At 34.3% G+C, this 10,897-nt stretch overlaps 1 long non-coding RNA gene across 1 annotated transcript; it reads right to left on the minus strand.

Moving 5' to 3' along the window:
* Window positions 1-470: 470 nt before the first annotated feature.
* Window positions 471-10,646, minus strand: LOC145694249 (uncharacterized). Its single transcript, XR_014132980.1, has 4 exons — window positions 10,481-10,646; window positions 5,841-6,015; window positions 3,544-3,640; window positions 471-708 (listed from the first exon to the last, which is right to left on the minus strand). It is a non-coding gene; the product is annotated as an uncharacterized LOC145694249 (long non-coding RNA).
* Window positions 10,647-10,897: the final 251 nt, after the last annotated feature.

The raw sequence follows: 10,897 nt of genomic DNA on the forward strand, positions 1-10,897 counted from the left end.
AAGCTGCACATTTTATCCAAATTCCAGTTGTGAAAGTTTGGATGCGTCTTATATTGCAACCGTACAATTATAAAATTTCGTCATATCGTATGCTGTTAAAAAAAAAGGCCGATTTTCTATTTTGAAATAATAATAATGAACAATAGAACTCTTGAAACTAGCCGCATTATAAATACCGCAATATTATCCAACAATAGCACTGTCAAAACAGTCGGCAGTATTGATAATATTCTGATTTTACTATTGCGTTTAATTTATTTTCTTCATTTGGTTTATACACAGATTTTTTTTCTTTTTCCATTTCAAATTTTAAGATGTAGCTTATATTCGGGCCAATATGGTATATCTACCGATAGTGCATGATATTTACCTCTACGGTATTCCAACAATTTCCTATAACTCATCCACTGATAGCAGAATCTATTGACTATGCTAAGTAATACTGAAGAGGAAATAAAAAGAGAAATTGGTTAGCTTTGAATAAATCAATTTTATTTGGTAAAAATCTTCTATGTATAATCTTCATAATCTTTGTTAAAATCTTCAGAAGTTTACATTATAATGTTAAATTTTAAAAAATCGTAAAAGTTTTCTTTAACATAGATAATGTACAAATCAATAAAATACAGTTATAAATAAAAAAAATATAACATCCTGCTGCTTCAATCACCATTTTCTCGGTCCATCGAGGCGGCTTTCTTGAACTCCCTGGAAAATACAGATGCGAATTTAATGCATTAACTGAGTAGAGTACTTTTCTCGCTTCAAGATTTACATCAAGCATTAGTAAAGATATTTAATTTCCAAAATCATGCTCTCTCGCAATAGACGACCTACTAGGTCGTAGCTATCATAACAGATGACTTTCCCTATATTTACCGTTGTTTATGAATAATGTGATTTGTGTACAGATGCAATTTAAGCTAAGCTGGAAACAAAGCAAGTCCTAAATAAAGTAAGTAAATAGAGTGTGAGCAACGGAAGTAAATTCAAACTTTGTGGTTTACTACCGTACAGATTGTTGCCAAATTAGTCACTATTCAATATAATGGTTTAGACGAAATTTTTGGTATTTGCAAAAGTCTGTAATCCCAAAATTCCTGATTTATTTTAATAAAAGAAAATAATTGAATTTCAATGTCAATGAATCGTCAGGATATTTGCCTCGTGCAAGTTAACAAAAGATCCAAAAATGTTCTGTATATCAGCTATTTAAATTTTTAATCTGTAACTACAAAAAAGGAAAGAAAAAATTAAAGGAAATATTCAATATTACGTCCCAAGGTTATGTCCTGTAGGTTAGAGACGGTGGTGATAATGAGTGAAATGGTGGAATGAAAGTGAGAGGAAACGGAGGAAACTCGAAAAAACCCAGGCACACAGTGTTTGTCCACCCCGAAGCCTACTTGGCGGGAGCTGAAATCTAACCAGGGATCCACATATCGGAGGTAAGCACATTGGAAAACTCCCAAAAGGGGGCGGGGTAGGGAGAGAAAAAACTTACGTGTAACTAAGGACAAATTCAATCACATTATCTGTTCTTTGAATCTCGACAGCTGAATTACTGTATTACTCATCTAACTTACAAGGAAAGGACTAAGTCATGATCGCCAAATGGATGTCTACGTATGTTTCTCAACAGATACTAAAATTAGAAGCTCAAAAAATCAAATCTCAGGTGCAAATGTGCCCTAATATGTTTTTATTGCGTAGATTTGTATTGATTTTGTATTGTATGCAATTAAGTCATTTCATGTCACAGCAACATGTTAAAAAATTGAACTGCCTGGAACTTTGTACTTAAAAATACTTGTTTCTACATAGATTCTACTAAGATTATTAAAACTATTTTATATATGGTTACGTTTTGTTTTTTCGGGTTTTCGGCCAATTTAACTTTTTTTCTTTCTCTCTGGAGAGAGCGGTACACGTGTAAACAAAAAATATTATATCCTGTCAAACAAGAGTTGTAAAATAAAAGTTTTGATACATCATTTTAAAGCTTTGAAACTAAGAAATCTGATTCTGTATTGAATATGAATCAGTTTGCAGTACCTAGTTTCTGATTGGTCAAAAACCGTAATAATACCCTTCGTGAATTTCCGCACAACAGATATGTTGTTTTCTTTGAAAATTAAGGAAATCTTTCAAATATAACCGTCTAAAAACCGCTTTAGAAATATTAATAGAATATAGAAACAGTATTTATGTGTACAAAGTTTCAGGCAATTCAATTTTTCGGCATGTTGCTGTGACATGGAATGACTCTTTAACACAATACAAAATCAAAACAGATTTGCGCGTTAAAAATATATTAGGGTACCCTTGCATCTGAGGTTTCATTGTTGAGCTTCTAAATTTAGTTTCTTTCGAAATACACATGCAGATATCCATTTGGCGATCATGACAAAGTCCTTTCCTTGCTAGACTACTACCTTACAGGAAAAAATAAATCAATACTTCAGAAGCAAAAATGTATTTCACTTAAGTATTGTAAGACGTTGTTCGAAAAAAAATAATCCTTATGTAGTGATAACAATGGTTTTAGTTTCATATACAATTATTACCAGTAAAATCCATCACTCTTAAAGAGAAATTAATATGGATAGAATTAAAACTGATTTTAAATGCCAATCATTATAGATTTGGAACTACTTTTTTATAAGACTATTTACAAAAGCAACCACTTTTAATAATAATGTCGTTACTGTTTATGCAATATATCATTACCTTCATTATACATTATCTTGACATAAATAATGATATATTGTCGAAACGGAACAACATTCCTATTGAAAGTAGTTATTTTGGTAAGATTTTATTTTATTAAAAATGTATTATTGTCGAGAAGGAAGCTTAGCTCAAACGATCCTGATCTTATTAAACCTCTAATATCTTATTATCAAAGATAACAATCTACAGTTATAAGATGATTCTATCTAACACTTAATATACAATCATAATGTATTTGCAATAACATTGACTTTGAATTACTAAATTCTTGAACCTGCATGATCCTTCCTGGTGGAAAAAAAACTTTTTCATTAATCATCATTCTATACTAGCTAACACGTAAAATTACAAAGTTACAATTCATGATACAATAAGACACCTATGTGACATGATTTTATCTCTTCACCAGTAGGGCTCTGTGTTACTTATGAGCATCTAATTAATCATAAGCAGACAATACACAAGACAGTTTATAGTGGTATTGTCTAATGCTCTACAGCTTAGACTTTAAAACCCTAAATCTGGGTTGGTGAAGTGACAAGGAAGCAATAATAGAATCTTGTAAAAGCTAAAATAATCTTTCGTCCTTTTAATTTTTTTCGAAAACAAAGGTTGGCCCCAATTCTCTCAGTGCTTAAACTCACAATACCATTTAATCAATCACACACAGGAAAATTTATAAAACTTCAAGAAAGAACATATTTTTATTTTATACAAGATTCTCAAACATTCTGCAGGTGTGGTACTAAAAGGAAATTGCTTTCTTTCTTTCTGACAAACTAAATTTCCCGAAAAAAGAAAGAAACCTACCTTCTCTGTGACCGATATTTTGCCTGCTGGAGCCAGTGGCAAATTAACTCCTTAATCTTGCTTTCGGTTTCCTCACCTTAGATCTTTTTGACTGCAGCTGTAAAATAAATAAATGAATATTTTTTCAGTAAGATATAACAAAAATGAGGCAACATTTTTAAAGATTATTCATAAAAGAACATATTCTACAGTGAATGTGTAAGTAAACAACTTTCCACTAGCTGCTAAATCTGAAAAATATTCCAAATAACTTGTATATTTCTCTGCAATAATAACTCTTTCTAATACGTTATTTAAAGCAGCAGAGATAAAAGAAGAAAATTGACTATTTCATTAAAAACTGAGTGGCATAACTAATAATAAATGAAGACACAGTTCAAGTGAGAAATACATAAAAAAATCATAAAATTTCTACCTTTACGTATCCAATATAGCTATGTTTCTATCGCAAAGTTCTAATCCATAACTTGTACCTTCTTCAGTGCTGAAAAGCAACGTTGTTTTACCTCTTAACATTCTGTGGTTTGGTGAACGAAATTTATAAATGAAATCTTTAAGTTTTACGTCCAACGTTTATGCCGGTTAAGCTAAAGGAGACGGTGGTGAGAAATGAATGAAGTGGTGGAATGAAGAAAGTGGAAGAAAACAGAAGAACCCCGATAAAACCCACGAGCACGGTGTTTGTCCATCACAAAGTCCACACGGCGCGAGCTGGGATCGAAGCAGGGACCCCAAGCATCGTAGGTGAAGGCTCTATCGCTGAACCACCGCTCCCCCCTGAACGAAATTTAATCCATGTATGAAAAAATAAATAAATAAATGAAATGGATCTTCTGGTTTCACCAAACTACAAAATATAAGAGGTAAAAAAACGTTGCTTCTCAGCACTGATGGTAAACAATGCATTAAAACTCCGATGGAAACATTGTTATATTGGATGCACAAAGGTATGAAAATGTTCCCTAATATGAATCCTTTCCTTAAGTTATTGTGAATTAAATGTTTGTTAATCACAAAGATAGCATCATTCTAGATGTGTAACCTAGTGTTTTACACAGAAATATGTGAAAATCGATCATCTACTATCAAGTTTGATACTATAAACCGATGTAATATCTACTTGCAAAACTTACTACACTGCGTACATTACACTGCGATCCATTAAAGCAGTGATCTCTCGAGCCATATTGCTTGTCAGTGGATAAGAAAAAAAAAATAAATAAACCCAACAAGGATACAAGAAGCTAATATCGGTAGACGACAGCAAATATAAAATTGTATTTGATATAGTTTGGGAGAACCGGAACAGGCAAGAAACTGCAAAATGTATATACGAGCTTCAAAGGTTATTGGCTACGATCTTAAGCGTTTCTTCACATTTACGGTGCATATACTGCATAACTTTATGATATATTTACTCAGTAATACAAACACTCCAAAAGCATCCAAAGTCCTTTAATTTCAGCGCCTTTTAATATAAAGTTATTCCTAACAATTCAAGTATGTTCAGGTTCTCCTATATTTTGGATTCAACTTACTTGAGTTTATTGATGCATCTTAGAATGATTCTTATGCATTACATTGATGCATTCTTTTAGGAAGAGCAATTTTATTTAAAAGTTAGGAAGGTCGGTTTAAGTTGTTTTCCTCTATATACTCATAAAAAACATAATCCGATAAAATTACAATTGCAGGAATCGCATTTCCAATGTAATTCTAGAGAAATTAAAAATACAACAACAGTACAATATTACAACTGTATGAAATGTATTAATCAGAGAAAGTCTATTTGGGATGGAAACTGCATGTCTACATTAAGTTTCGTGAATATAATAAACTCTATCTGGTATAGAAACTACACATTTTCATTGTTTTGTGAATATAATAAACTCTACTTAAGATGGAAACTACACGTCTCCATTATGTTTTGTGAATAAACTATTTTGAATTAAAACTTCACGTCTTTATTATGTTTTGCGAATATAATATAACAAACTACACTAGCACAATAAAAACAATAAGTTTGAAGAAAGTAAATTCATAGCATTTGAACGGATGGACGCTAGGCCAAAGAACATGCTCAAGTGGTTATACGTTGTTAGTGCATATACTCCTAGCTCCATTCTTTGTGGTTTTCTGGACGTCAAGCCGCTACCCCTTAATTCAGATAGCTATCTAACTACCTCATGATGTTGGGCTAATACCGAAAAATACATTTCACCAGAAATGAGTCCAGAATCGCATACAACAAAGACAAACTACTCGATTACATGAAAGCTCAATGAGAAAATATTTACCATATATTGTCTTGCACAGAATTGTACAAGAGAAGAACCTTTTAACAGTATTCCTGGAAGATACTCTCCCAGAAAAGGAAAATTGCATCGCAAAAGAGTCAGCAATCAGTCTTCTCAAAATGTTGATTACAAGAGATTTCACATCAAGCCCTCCAATTGTAGCCAACATCTTCACCTGCAAAATTAAAAAAGAACAAAGTTATAACACGCTCAACTGTTTTAAAATTTTATTCTATACTATATATTACTTTGCTCGTCGTCAGTGCTCGAAGTAGGGGGTATGGCATACACCACCTCAGCAGGAGTGATCAGCGTTCCCCTATTTCTTATTGATTTTTTCGCGTCCCGGGACGTTCACTTGCTAGGTGTATGGATGGGTGATATGCTTAAATGAAAGAAATGGCAGAACCCTGAGAAAATCCACGCGGGAATTTTCAGAAACGAAGGAACACATTGCCCGCTCGTAACCGTAACATAAAAAAACGGCTGAATAGTTAAAAATAAACTTTAGTAAAGACCACAAAGAGGATCGCGTTTCATTTAAAATCAAACTTATGTATTTGAACGGGAGAAACTTCATTTTTTAAAAAAATCGTAGACATGATGCCCATCGTTTGGTATATTTGGCGTTTTCTTTTACAAATTTAATAGTCATTTTTCACAATTTTTAGGTCATTTTTCCATATTTTTTATGTCATATATCTATATATTTTAGGTCATCTAATTCCGTCCCTACTCATTACACTTAAAAGAAGAAAAACACATCTGCACAACTTTTTGTCAAATAAGAAGGTTCGCTCCGAGTTGGAATCACTGTGTCTGAAGAAGCCCGAAGTTGAACTGTACGTCACGTGTTAACACATAGGAGAATTTTCAGTTCAAAACAACCACAAAGAATCAGCTCACCCTTTTTGAACAAGGTATACATCTTTTATTATGCTGGTGATAATCATTAACAAAGGTGGACATAACTTGAATATTTTGTAATGAAAGCTATTCCTATGCTGAATTATGATCACTGAAGAGGTAAAAACTATAACAGCTGTGAAGTTTTTGTTCAATAATGGCAAGAGCAGCAAACATAAAAGAAATGCATAGTCCGAATAAACTTAAATATTCCGGGAGACACTATAGCTCAGTGGTAGAGCGTTCATCTGTGGTGCGTGAGGTCCCTGGTCCAATCATAACTCTCGTCACGCGGGTCTCGTGTAATGAACAATCACGCTGAAGAATCATGATCTACTTGCATTTTCAGTAATTTCCTATGCTCACACATTATTCTCATTTCTTAATCCTCTATTCCCTTCATTACAATCGCCGTTTGGTTATTGAAGTTGAGCGTTCCTTTTCATCAGCAATAGGACAGAGATCTATAGTTTAAAGTGGAATCCAAACAACCATAATCGTTCTAATTTTTAAGGCTCTACTGCGGGGAATGGAACCCGGAATCCCGTATACCTAGGCTCACGTGCTAGCGAAAAGTGTTATCACCAGAGTTTCATTTAGTCTTGGAGCATAGGCATAAGACAAACTTTTAAAAATAGCACTCAAGCGATAATGTTTCTGAAGTATGAAATAACAGTTCGTACAGCATTATTTGACTGTTGAAACCACATTGAAAGAAGTTCAACAGGGCACCGAAATATTCTCGGTCGCCAATACGTAGTGTCAGGTTACCTAAAACTTCTTTTTTGTTTTTATAAATTAAATATACGATAAGTTTTCGTATAAATTTATGTAACATATAGACGATTGATTCTAATCAATGACGTTTGATTAAATGAAAACAGCATTGCAAATTCGAAGGTTTAGCATTTGTTCTTTATACTAACGAAAGAATTGGCTCAATGAGATAATGGAAGACCAGAAAATGAAGACGGTGATAGATGTCGGGAAGCATTTACATGGACAGACAATGGCAACGACGCTTACATTTTAATTCACGTGAGACACCTGAAGCCTTATGCAGAGTCGTTCTGACGCGAGATTAGTGCCATACTAAAGAGTTCGACCAACATATATTTCCTGCAGCAGTCAGGCCTTTAGTATAACGCTAATCAGACGCCAAAACGACTCTGCATAACGTCCCTGATCTGTGGATCTACTAGTATTGAATGTTGAAACAAACAATTTTTCGGTTATAGGGATACTCACCTTTGCCAACGCGCCTGCCTTATACAAACCTTGCCCAGACAAAAATTGAATGCAATGCTAGGTTGTAATAACCACCTACCACAAGTGTTGCTGCATTCACATTTATGGGTGCATGAATTTGTAAAATTTACGGAACAAAATATGTAATACAATTTGGAAAGCTCACTTCATAAGCAACCCAAATATCTGGACACTGAACCTATGAGTTCGATATTTCTTGAGAAATACATCAATAAAATTTCCGCTAATCAAACATGAAATCACATAGGATAACACAGACAGAGTTGGAAACCCATGTCGCATAATGGCCCTCTGTCATTATTAAGGCAGTAGTGATCAAAAGAAAAGTAAGTACTTTACCTGTACACAAGGGCGCCCATCAGGGGGGCAAGGTGGGGCGCTCGCCCCCTCTTAGAGGAAATTGTACTTGTTAATATCGAAAACCCAATAGAATTTTTACATTAGTTACGGCAAAATTTGAAACTATATTTGAAACGTTGGTTATACTTGCCCCTCCGCCCCCCCCCTTGGAAACCAGAACATGGACACCCTTGCCTGTACAGTCAGTATTTCCTCAGAAATACCTTACTGAAAGTAGTACTTCTGAAGCATAAGGGCCTAGCATTTCTCTTTGATTGCGAACTTAGCACACAACGTAAATAAATTTATATTGCAGGTAAGTATACGCAATTAGTTATAATGGACAAAAACAACGTGTCCTACGGGCCTCTAACAAGCCTTCGTTCGCTCGGCAATATTGTATAAAACATTTGATTTAGTAGTATTTTTGGCGAAAGCTAAACTAACTTAACAAAAATTAGGCATGTTTAAGAAAATAGTAATAAGTTCTACCAAAAAAAATTAGATCCCCGAAAGCCGACCTATGCCAAACATACGTGCACATCCATAAAAGAGGATAGTGTAGTTTCCCGTAGTATCCTATTGCGTAAGGATTTTTTAAAATATACATACCGGTATATTGTTTCCTGCTCTTACAAGAAAACGCTTTCTTAATATTTTACAGTCATTTATAACAGGGAAGTTACATCACTTCCTCAACCATTCACATACTACCATACTTTATGGTCACTTTTCAAATCGCTCTGCCATTACATTGATGAAATAACATTACTTCCATAACAAGACTTTCTGAAGGGGGAATTTCACTACCCGTCACCCATTCACGTACTATTCTGCTTTAAGGACGCACTATTACCTTCACGAAATATTAACAACCATTTAACAAATCTCTTTTGGAGGATTCCATTTTATGAGTCAGGTGACGGAAGTATAGCGCTTTCCAGAGAGTCCCTCCTGTACTTTGTAATTAACCAACACAAGTGGACATTTCAGTAATGTTTTCAGATGAAATATTGGCCAAGGATAAGGTACTTCCTTTTTCCGATTACTAAAGAAATGCTCTCTTCAAATTAAAACATATTTCTTCCACAAATTTATGACTATGTACAATAGGATAGCACCCAGTTTCCGCGAGTCACAAATACTTGCTAAGGCTGTAAGATATGATTATGTGCTAAAAGTTGAATTTGATGCATTCCAGTATGCACCCATAAAGTGTGAATGTAGGCAAGAGATTTTCGCACGTGTTAACACATTTGCACAGTATGTGTCGTATGCAATGACACATTGTTACAAAATACTTCAAACCCAGTTCCACTTGTTGCTATGCGTTAAGATGAACGTATAAAGTGATCCACGGGTGTATCGAAATTTAATCCATTTACGCGCACCCATGTTCCTAACGCGCCTCTCCTTATGGATACTCCCATGCGGGCCCACCAGTTATGCTATGTCCTGACGTGAAATGATGCAATGTTTGCTTGCACTGGCCATTTCTCACAGCTTAGTGTGTGTTCTTCGCAGAACAATACTTTTTCTGGTACATGAGCTTCCACGCATCTTATCAATCTGTACGCAAATAATTGGGCATGTACAGGAAAATGCCAGACATTTTGCAGAATGTCTCAGGGATTTATTTATTTTTAACAAGCAAATTGTAAGCCATAAATACAAGTCATGTTATATTTAGAAGATTACTGTAGACCCCATTATTCTTAATATGTACGATAAATTTTATTAACACTGATTCGTTGAACCAAAAATATAGCCCAGACTTTGGAGATAAGTATACTTCCAATTGAATCAATCCTTCCTTGCCATGTGTACACACTCATAGTTAAGGTAAATAAAGCATTTGAACAAACAAATTTTAATTAAAGTGTGAGTTTGCATTTGTATAAATTCATATATATCAAAGAATGAATATTATTTGTGTGGTGCATCTAGTGCACTATACATAGATATATATATATTTGCCATTAAATATAGATATATTTATGTTGCATTTATATTATTGTACTGATGTACGACAGTAACATACACCGGCAATTGAAATTCAGACAACATAAAATGGCAAGCATAAAATGAGGAAGTTCATATTTTACTAAGGAAAAATTCTGACTTACCTCCTTCTATTTGCAACTCCTCCTTCTTAATAATTTATCTTCCAATACTGAAGGTGCCAAATTGCGATTAACAAATATAAAATGAACGACTACTATTTTCCTTTTAATCAACGTGAATACAAAAAAGACGCTAACAACGCGAACACTACCAAGCAAGGCGCCAAACATTAAGAGGTTAACGTCACGTGGTGTTTGAGAACAAATGAAAATCGAACGCGCGCTGGCTTTTTACTTCAATTCAAGAAAAACGTCTCGCAAGCGAAGCTTGGGTTGTCTGTACTATAGCTTGCGCTAAACAAAAATAAGCTTTTGTGTATAAGCGAGAGCGAAATAAAATCAAATAAAAGCGACAGGCAAGCTTGCGGCAAGCAGGCATGCTGTCTGGGATAGTTCTCAGCACGGCTTTCTATCGAAGAG

This window comes from Thermobia domestica, chromosome 9 (assembly GCF_964235325.1).
Source record: "Thermobia domestica chromosome 9, izTheDome1.hap1.1, whole genome shotgun sequence".
Classification (NCBI taxonomy): domain Eukaryota; kingdom Metazoa; phylum Arthropoda; class Insecta; order Zygentoma; family Lepismatidae; genus Thermobia; species Thermobia domestica.